Here is a 10,893-nt window from a genome sequence, read left to right on the forward strand (position 1 = left end):
ATCTCCCCTCACCAGTGTCCACTTGATTTCTGCATCTGGCCCTCGGTGTCGCGGTCATTCCTGGTGGACAGGGTTGGCAAAGGGGCCGGGGGGTCACGTCAGGGGTGGCTGTTCCTGTGTCCCAGGAGGAGTTTCTGCTCCATGGCTCTGGGCCCACACTTCTCTGCTGCTCTCCTGGCCACCGTCTCCTGGGATGTCACTGGATCCGTCAGTGTCCAGCCGCTGGCAGGAGTCATTCCTCTCTGTAGGACTTGGACAGCTTCAAACAAGGCGAAGGAGCTGAGGTCCCATCTTCCTCCCTCCCTCCCTCTTTCCCTCTCTTCCCTCTTTTAAAACCTTACATCGGACATTTCCTACCTGACAGGTCACATGTAGAATGGAGAACGTGGCTTTCTACATCAGGGACAGTCCCAAACCTTCAGAGTTTCATGAAGGAGGAAAAGAAGCAAAAAATAAATAAATAAGTGAACATCTGTCACTCCCGGCCAGATTTTTGTCGAATAAAATGTCTTACTACAAATACTTGCTGGCTTATAAAATAGTGTTTGTTTGCTTGCTCTCATGATCGTAGGTCTGGGAGGATATTCTGGTTTGGGAACACTGCGGGCCAAGTTGGTCCCAGGACTGGCGTGGGCAGGGGATGCCGGCTTTAAGTGGGCCAGTCACCTGGGTTAGGCTCCAGGCTGATGCTTGATTCAGGTCATTCCCCCCCCCCCAGGGAGAAGGACAGACTGCCCCGGGCATTCCCTCTCCGTCATGGGCCATCGGAGTGCAGTGGGCAAGCCCGATCACCCTCGCCCGTCTGAGCCTCTCCTCCCACCAGAGACTCTGAACCTCCCCTGAGCAGAGCATGTCACATGGGCCAACCCAGCCTCCATGGAGCGGGGACCTGTTCTGCCACCCCAGGGAGCGAGGCAGAGAGTGGATACCTGCTGAACAACATTTCCAACCATCCCAGGAGGGACGCATAAACGGTGGCGGTAGCCGAGAGCGTTCTGGGGCTCTCAGGAGAGCGTCTGCGATGCCGCGGTATTATAGGGACACATGTGTAGTCTCTGTTCCCTGTGTATGACCCAGAGCTCCTGACCCCTGGGAATCGACTAGAGGATCTTTTGTCCTAGGGAGGTCACTCTTACGATTGTCTCCTGGATGAGGACAGGTCACCAGGAAGACCCAGCCACGAGGAGAAGCTTGGGAGGCCCCCCACCCTCTCCCTCTGGCTCCCCACCCTTCCCAACGCAGCTCCCTGAGCGTGTCTTAATCGGGCGGTTCATCTGCTGCGTTATCATCACCTCGACTGGATAAGGAATTGGAGAAAGCGTTTCCCTCGCTTCCCCGAGCCATCCCCTGGAGGGACAGGGGCACAGGAACCTCAGGGGACAGCCAGGGGACCAGGAACACGGGGAAAACCACCTGGGGCTCTGGATCGGCATCTGCGTGGGGCGTGGGCAGGCTTTGGGGCCGAACCCTCTGCCTGGGCCCAACTCCAGGCAAATAGTGTCCTCCTTGGAAAAGAGGGGGACGGTACGACAACATGCCCCTGAAATGCCCGTCTCTGCTCCCAACAAGCTGTCCACGTCCAGGGAGCAACGAGAGCAAGTCTGGGCCAGAAGGTCCAGATCCCCCTGACCCTGGAGGCCGCTGGCCGGCCCTCGTGCATGCGGAACGGGGCAGGCGGGCGCTCTCTGTGCAAAGCAGCTTCCTCGCCTGCCTGCAGAGCTCCTTGGGATACTGGTCCAGAGCGAGCTGGAAACCTGCTGTGGTCAGTCATGGGAGCACCGTGTGGAGGTGAAATGCTGACCAGAGCATCCCGAGGGACACTGTGGAAAACAGACTCGCTTCGGGCCTTCCTCACAGCATTTCCTAATAAACCCTGTGTCTCCTGGTGCCTCCTGTGGTCTCTTGGCCACCTGTCCCACGGTCCTGCACATCTGGGCTGTGGACAGAACACTCACCTAAGTGTGGACAGGAGAGCTCCGGGGTGTGGCAGAAGGGCTGGGGACTGGGCATCTCGACTGAAGCGAGGGGTTTGTATTCTGGGATGTAAAAATGGGGAAAAACACCTCCACGTGGTTCTCATGACAGACAGGACAAGCCACGTCCAGGGTCCTAGCTCACGATGTGACCAAGGGTCAGTGCTCAGCAGACAGTGGCTAACTAAACGGTCTGTGATGCATTGTTTAAGTCATGAGTTTATGTTTGAGACGCCTCTCTGAGCCTCCCCAGCTTCCAGAGTGAGAAAGGAACGTGGCCGGCGTCACAGGGCTAGTGTGGGACAGCCAGGGTTCGGACCCAGGAAATCTGAGCCAGAGATGGTGCATTCGTCTGCCGTGGTCAACCTGGGGCTTCCCTGACGTCCGTCTTTGCAGTGAGGGTGTGTGAAGGTGGAGGCAAGGTCAAGGTCACCTTCAGAATCAGCGCAGTGAATGTGGCTCCAGGCGCCTCCGATCCTCTGTGCCTGGCTTCAGGCTCCCTCTCTCCCTGGCAGCCCCAGGAGCCTACAGGGAACAGCATTGAACCCAAGGAGAACAGAGTAGGCTGAACTCCTTCAACATTTGGTGACTGACACGTGGGACGAGGTAAGCGAATAATCTGTGCCCTGTTCACATAGGTCACCCTGGTCCCAGGTTTTCTGTAGGGATGGGCTCATGCTGCGTGGCTTAGACTTAAATGACACAGGGGAAACCAGCAGCTGGGTCATCAAGGTCCCGAAGAAGCTAGAGAACAAGAAGGATCAGGCATGGGACGGCCACTCCCTCCTGCCACCCTACCAATGGATCTCCTGCTCCCACTTTGAGAATCAGGGTGCTGGTGACTTAAGATGCCGACATGCACCTTGGTAGGGCCACCCTGCGTGATCTAATCAGCCACACGGTCACGCATTATTCATGATGCCACCGACTCAACAAATATGCACTAGTGACCGCGAGCGAAGAAGAGTTCTGGAGGCCGTGGAGGCCGTAGTCGGAGGCTGATGGAGCGTCTGTCTCTACGGAGCTATTATCTTTTCATTGGGGGGAAACCGACGGCCAGTCCACAGACCAACTAGAAATGCACATTCGGGTGCAGGAAAGAGTTAGGGAGAAAAGCAGAGCCGGCCCAGAGGGGTGTCTTGGGAATGGAGCGTGTTTGAGAGGGAAGACGCTCCCAAGTTCTCTCTGAGGAGGTGATGGTGGAGGAGAGAGTTGAAGGAAGTGAGAGATCTCACCTCCAGGTCCCACCCAGCTTATCCCATCGATGAGATCTGAGGCTGGGCCAGAGAGTGCGGGACCCTAAGCCCAGCCGTGGGGGAGGGCTGCAGAGATTTGGCTGAGATCAGAAGGAAGAAGGAGGAGAAAGGACCCCGTGAGGGATGGGGAGGGCGGGAGGATGCTCAGAGAGGAAGGGACCGCGGTGTGTGAGGTCAGAAGGAAGCAGGCTGGGTGCCTTGGGCAGCGCGGGGGCCCAGGGAGCAGTGAGCCCTCTCAGACACGGGATTTGCAAATATTTTCTTGCAGAGGTCAGACTTCACTTTTTGGGAAACGTCCTTTGCTATACACAAGGTTTGAGTTTTCATGCAGGGCGACGGATCCGATTTATTCTCTTGCTTATACACTCTCATGGGGTGCAGGTGAACTAGGGGGTGTGGGCACCGCCCGGGAGGAGGAGCCTCCTGGGATGACCAGTGGGAGCACCCGGGCAAAGCCAGAGAAGGGCCCTCGTGAAAGGGCCTGCGCAGCACCTGGCTCAAACCTTTCTCTTATTTTTTTTTTTTGTTCTGATCTTCAGAAAGAATTGTGATTAAAATACATGCAACACGAAATTTCCATCTTAACCTTTTAGAATGTGCAACACAGTGGCACGAATGACAGTCACGATGCTATGCAACCATCGTCCTCGTCCATTTCCAAAACTCTTTTATTTCCACATATAGAAATCTCATACCGATTAAGCAACCGTTCCCCTCCGGCTCCAGGTTACCGCCAATCTTTATTGTCTTTGTAAATGTGCTTATACTAGATATTTCATCTAAGTGGCATCATATAAAAGTGGTTTGTGTCTGGCTTATTTAACTCACTGTAATGTGTTCAAGGGGCGTCCACATTGAGTTATCTATCAGAACTTCCTTTTTTAATGGCTGAGTAATATTCCACTGTAGGGGATGCCATCTTGTGTTCATCCATTCATATGTTGTTGGACACTTGAGCTGGATGCCACCTTCTGGCTGCTGTGAATAATACTGCTGTGAACACTGGTGTGCCAAGATCCACTGGAGCCCAAGTTTGGAATTCTTTAGGATGTATGCTTAAGAGTGGGATTGCTGGGTCATCTGGTAATTCTGTGTATTACTTTTTGGAGGAACTACCAAACTGATCCTATGATGATTGTGTAATTTTGCATTCCTTTCAGCTGTGCAATCTCCACACATCTTCTCAATATTCACTATTTCCTGTTTTTATTACAGTCATTTTAATGGGTATGGCATAGTATCTTATTGTGGGTTAATTTGAAATTCCCTAATGACTAACAATGTTAACCTCTGTTCATACTTGGCCATTTGCATCAAATCTTCTTTGGAGAAATGCCTAGTTCAGTCTTTTACTCATTGTTAAATTGGGTTATTTGGACTTTCTGTTGTTTAATTACAGAAACTCTTTATATATTCTGCATATTAAGCAGCTCTCAGATATGTGAGAAATATATGAAAATACTTGCAAATATTTTCTTCCATCCTGTAGGTTGTCCTTCACTTTGGGGAAATGTTCTTTGATGTACAAAATTTTCAAATTTTCATGAAGTGTGATGAATCTCTTTTTGGTTTTCTTGCTTATTATACTTTGAGCATCATCTCTAAGAATCTATTGCCAAAACTCAGGTCATGAAGATTTATCCCTGCGCTTTCTTCTGAGAGTTTATAGTTTTAACTCTTACATGTAAGAGTTGACAGGTGTGAGAAGCTCCCGTATGCTCTGAGTTGACTAACTGTCTATTTCAAAAGCCTAGAAGAAAGGAATTTTAAATGTTTTCTGCTGCAGTCCAGCTGCAGCAAACTAACCGGGAGGTGACGAGCAACTTGTGTACATTGATACAGCAGGAGTGGGAGCCGTTTACTGTAGGACAGGAGGGGTATATATACATCCCACACAGCTTATCTAATTAACATAAACTAGTTACAGCAGTCAACCAATCAGGAATCTCCACACTTCATGGCTCACTGGCGCCACTTCACAAACCACTCCCTCTGCAAAATGCCAGGCGCCATCCTGACTTGTTTACAGACTCTAACAGTTTTTCCCTAAGGAAATGATGAACACATGAGGAGAGAGATACATCTAACCCAACTCAAATATTACACAATGCACGTGTGGGTTGAAAACCACGTGGCACCCCGCGATTGCATAGAGTTGGAATTTTTTACGTATCAGTTAAAATTTTTAAAAATCAATAGGAGTGATAGCTATAAAATCATGGGGAGACTGCCTAAGTGCTATGTAAGATTTGGTGTAGTTCTATCTCTAAGTTTTACATTTCTTTTTTTTTTTTTCTTTTTTTGGTACCAGGAGCACTTAACCACTGAGCCACATCCCCAGCTCTTTTTATACTTTATAAAAAAAAAAACTCAGGATTTCACTGAGTTGCTTAGGGCCTCGCCAAGTTGCTGAGGCTGGATTTGAACTCACGGTCCTCCTGCCTCGGCCTCCCGAGTGGCTGGGATGACAGGCGTGGGCCGGCTTCACATTTATCTCTGATATTCAGATGTCTCCTCTGTTCTCCCCAGGTCTGTGGTCACAGGAAGGGGCCACCTCATCAATGCTGTCACCCAGCGTCTCAGTCCGCAGTCACGTGACTTCTCTGACAATCCCCAACGCCCACCCTTCTTGGTGACTCCTTATCCTGATACGGCTCCTTGGGCTCACGGTGAGGGAGGGACGGTAAGTCGCTAGTCCCCATGAACAAACGAGTCTCCCCAGGCAGCTTTAGTTAATTCAGGGAGCACAGAGTTATCTGGGAAGCACTTACTATGTGCTGACCCTTGCTCTAGGGGCTCGGATCCAGAAAAGACCTTACTTGCAGGAAACTGACCTTGCGGTGCATACAGAGGGCTAAAGGTCCGCAGAGCAGCAGATGAGTGCCCACGTCCGGGGTCTGCATAGAGCGATGGCCGGGCCTGACCTGTGGCCTGCCTGAGGCAGGGGGCAGGGGGCAGTACAGCTGGACAGGGCGCATGGGTGGACACCGGAGGGACGGGAAGGCTCAGCCAGGCCAAGATCAGGGCAGAGGCCGTGACAGGTGGCAGGAGCCAGCCCGGCCGGGGAACGTGGTCATATGGAAGAACCGCTCCAGTGCACGCTGGGGCTCAGGCCTTGGGGACCCTGCGCTCTGGTGGCCACAGACAAGAGCCAAACAAGCAAGGTGGGGCTGGCTGGGGGCAAAGGCGATGGCGTCCCTAGATGAGAGGGATGCAGGGGGCACCTGGGGTGGGGTCATTTGCAATGACCTCTTCCAGGAGGTGAAGAGTTTGAGCTGCAGCTGGGTGCCGTGCCTCATGCCTGTCATCCCAGCGGCTAGGGAGGCTGAGGCAGGAGGATGGCGAGTTCCAAGCCAGCCTCAGCAAAAGTGAGGCCCTAAGCAACTCAGTGAGACCCTGTCTCTAAATAAAACATAGAATCGGGCCGGGGACGGGGCTCAGTGGTTGGATGCCCCTGAGTTCAATCCCCAGTATCCCCCCAACCAAAAAAAAAAAAAAAACAACAAATATCCCAGTGGTCCTTACCCTCAAAGGATTTTACTACAGATCACCAGGTGCGACATCATCCATGACAAATAAATGGGCAAACATGAGGCCTATGGCAAAGCTTCCAGAGTCTTCCAGACTTCTCAGTTGTCACCTGTGGACTTTCCTCCCTGAGTTCATCACAGAAGTCCCTCAGGATTCACACCTCTGACGTTATTTTTTTCCATGAGTGTGAGGCTCCACCAACCCCTCTTCCATGAGGATATTTGCAGTGATTCGTCTCTGCACAAAAACCCGAGAATAAATGTCCTCTCGACTCGGAGAGGGGGATTCTGTTTCCTGTGGGTGTCAAAATGGAAACAGAATTCTTATTGGAAACCTTTGAGTTGAAATTCACATCCAAGCCGCGCTGTATAAGGATCGTGCAAAATAGGTGAGCTTTCCACGTCTCGGTTTCCTCACCCGCAACAGGGCAGTCCAGCCAGCCTCATAGGGTTCACTAACCAGCTGGAAGTGGGCAGCATATGGGGTCCAGAGCACCCCATTCTCCTGCTGTCCCCCCAAGGGAGACCCTAATCTTCCTGGCTGGGGCTAGAGGAGCATCGGACACCCCCAGATTGCCGGTCAGGGGCATGTGCAATCAGTCTTCATACCGCACTATCATATGTTCAGGAACGTTCTGTGTCTCCTGATCTTGCCCCCAAGATACTTCAGTAAAAAATGATTTTACGTAATACTGGCACATTTTTAAGGCTTCACATAATGGTCACACCTCCCATTTTTTGCAAAAAAACCCCCCAAAACATGAAATTTGTAATGATTAAGTGGTGAAATATGGTCCTCTGAACCCAGTATCAGGGTAACAGGCGGTGGGTGAAATTCTCACCTCCTTATTATGTGCACCTGACCCTACCTGGAGGCCCCCCGAGTCACGCTTCCACAGGACCGTCCACTGACTTCAGGTCGGTGACCACACTCTCGCACCAACTGCTCTTTATTTGGCTGTTGGCTCTCGCTGCCACTAGAATGTGAAGCCCGTGAGGCCGTAAGCTGGCGGCTGCGTCCTTCTGTGCTCCTGGTGTTAACACCCAGTGGATGTGCTATAAATTTTTTGGGGGGAGGGATAAATGACTGTTGGGGTGGGGTGGAGAGCCCCGCAGCCACAGGTCTGTTCAGTTTTGGCTTTTTCAAGCTCTCCCATCCGCTGATCCAGGTCTTAGGCTTGGAGTGCTGCCGCTTTGCTCTCTCTACCTGGCTCCCAGGATCCCCCCGACTGAGGCTCTGTCCTCCCTGCAGCTGACTTGCCAGGACTCTGATATTCGGCCCAGGTCTCGCCAAGCTCTTGCCTTAGGCAGCTGGTTCCCGAGTCCCGAATCCTCACTGCGGTCTGGGATCTGGTGAGCCTCCTTCAGCCACGGCTCCTCGGCAGAGGACAACTATGGCCAGAAGGCGCACTGGCATCTGGGCACTACGTATCACGTCCCTAAACTGCGTTGATGGGACCAGCCTTAGAGGAAGGCTCATGTCCCCCTCCTGTAGCTGCTTCTTCACCCTGTGATCTTCAGAATCACTGACTTCATCATCATCACCAACCATCAGATCACCATCGTCATCTTCACCATCAGCATCACCAACATCACCACCACCATCATCACCGTCACCACCATGATTCTTCTTGTCACCAACGTCACAACATCTTCATAACCATCATCATTACTATCACCACCGTAATCCTTACCGTCACCAATATCACCACCACCACCACCACCATCATGACCAACATCACCATCACTGCCACCACCATCATGACCAACATCACCATCACCACCATCACCACCATCACCACCATCATCATGACCAACATCACCATCACCGCCATCACCGCCATCATCTTAACCAACATCACCATCACCACCACCATCACCATCACCGCCACCATCATGACCAACATCACCATCACCACCATCACCACCATCACCACCATCATCATGACCAACATCACCATCACCACCACCACCATCATGACCAACATCACCATCACCACCACCACCACCACCACCACCACCATCATGACCATCATCACCATCACCACCATCACCACCATCACCACCATCATCATGACCAACATCACCATCACCGCCATCACCGCCATCATCTTAACCAACATCACCATCACCACCACCATCACCATCACCGCCACCATCATGACCAACATCACCATCACCAATATCACCACCACCACCACCACCATCATGACCAACATCACCATCACCGCCATCACCGCCATCACTGTCAAAATCCTTCAGCTCAGTCTCCTCATCTGGATTGGAGTCTCGCTCTATAAACCACTCGCTCTCTAATCTCGAACCCACTGCTGAGCCTCTCTGACCCTTCCTTCCTGGTCTCTAAACGAGGGGACGGTGATGATTTATGATTTTACCATAACATCGTGTGGGGAAGATCCAACGGAAAAATACAAGCTCAGCCAGGAGCGGAGCCTACGGGGTCAACACCTGATGGGGGCCGTGATCGATAACACCCCCCGGAGCGTCTCACTGCTTAGTAGATGAGACTTAGAATCCGTGACTTTGCTAGAGTCTTTCCATTCACTAATTCATCCAGATGTAGAGAATGCCCGCTATCTGTAGGCATTAGAGAAGATTCTAGAAGAGCGCTTTGTGTCGTCTGGCAGTGAGCTCAATGGACGAGCCTCCTTCTCATCGTCAGAGAAGACAGACAATGAACAACACCCAACACCACCTCCACCTAAGAATGGTATGGAGATTCCTTGGAAATCTGGGAATGGAACCACCATTTGACCCAGCTGTCCCTCTCCTCAGTCTATACACAAAGGACCTAAGAACAGCACACTACAGGGACACAGCCACATCAGTGTTTATAGCAGCACAATTCACAACAGCTAAACTGTGGAGCCAGCCTAGATGCCCTTCAGTGGATGAATGGATAAAAAAAAAAAGGTAGCATATATACACAATGGAATATTACTCAGCATTAAAAAAGAACAAAATCATGGCATTTACAGGCAAATGGATGGCATTGGAGAAGACAATACTAAGTGAAGTTAGCCCAATCCCCAAAAAAACAAATGTCAAATGTTTTCTCTGATTTAAGCAGGCTGACTCATAGTGGGGTAGGGAGAGGGAGGAATAGATGAATTCTAGATAGGGCAGAGGGGTGGGAGGGGAAGGGAGGGGACAGGGGGTTAGCAAGGATGGTGGACTGTGATGGACATCAGTATCCAAAGTACACGTATGAAGACACGAATTGGGTGTCAACATACAAACAGAGATAGGAAAGATTGTGGTATATATATGGGTATTAAGAATTGTAATGCAAAAAAACCACCACGTATAATGGCGTACATTGACGTGAACATGCTTTACATACAGAGACACGAAAAACTGTGCTCTGTATGAGTAATAAGGACCGTAATGCATTCCACTATTGTCGTATATTTAAAAAAATAATAAAATCAATTAAAAAAATCTCACTCCCATTTTACAGATGGAAAGAGCTCAGCGAGGTTCAGACTCACGTGCTCCACCCTTGTCCGGGGCATATCCTGGCACTTCCCCTCAGTCTGCCAAACCGTGAGGCCAACCCTCCCAACTCCCTTTACGGCTAACCTGGCCAAGAGACTCTCCCAGGTCAGCGTCCCCAAAGTCCCTCTGCAGGCCTCCTGCCGTCCCAGCGATCCCTCTGGGCGGCTTTAGAAACCAGGGCCAGCCGGGGCTCTGGTGACTCTCCTGCTTTCCTCTGGGCACATATTTGTGATGCCGGATTCTCTCTCCCAGTAGGAACCGCGTGTCTCCTGGTGGAGGACAATTTTCAGCTAAAGCCGTCTTATTCAAGGCTCTGAGAATGGCAGTTTAAGCAAATGCAGGAGAAGAAACGTATCTGAAAACTCTCCGTCGAAACCCCCCGTGGCTAAATAGGCGCCCCGCTGCGGGCTGCTCCAGGCACCGGGCGCCTCTGCCCTGCGGTAACGGGGCGAGGGGCTTTGGGGTTTGGTTTGCTGTCATTGATTTTCTCTATGGATCAGTTTGATACGAGATGTTAGAAGGTTAATTTCGGACGATGAACTCCTGCATGTCGGGATATTGGATTCCGTTCTCCTTTCAGACCCCTTCTCTGCATTGATTTTCAATGTCACACTT

This window comes from Ictidomys tridecemlineatus, chromosome 10 (assembly GCF_052094955.1).
Source record: "Ictidomys tridecemlineatus isolate mIctTri1 chromosome 10, mIctTri1.hap1, whole genome shotgun sequence".
Lineage (NCBI taxonomy): Eukaryota > Metazoa > Chordata > Mammalia > Rodentia > Sciuridae > Ictidomys > Ictidomys tridecemlineatus.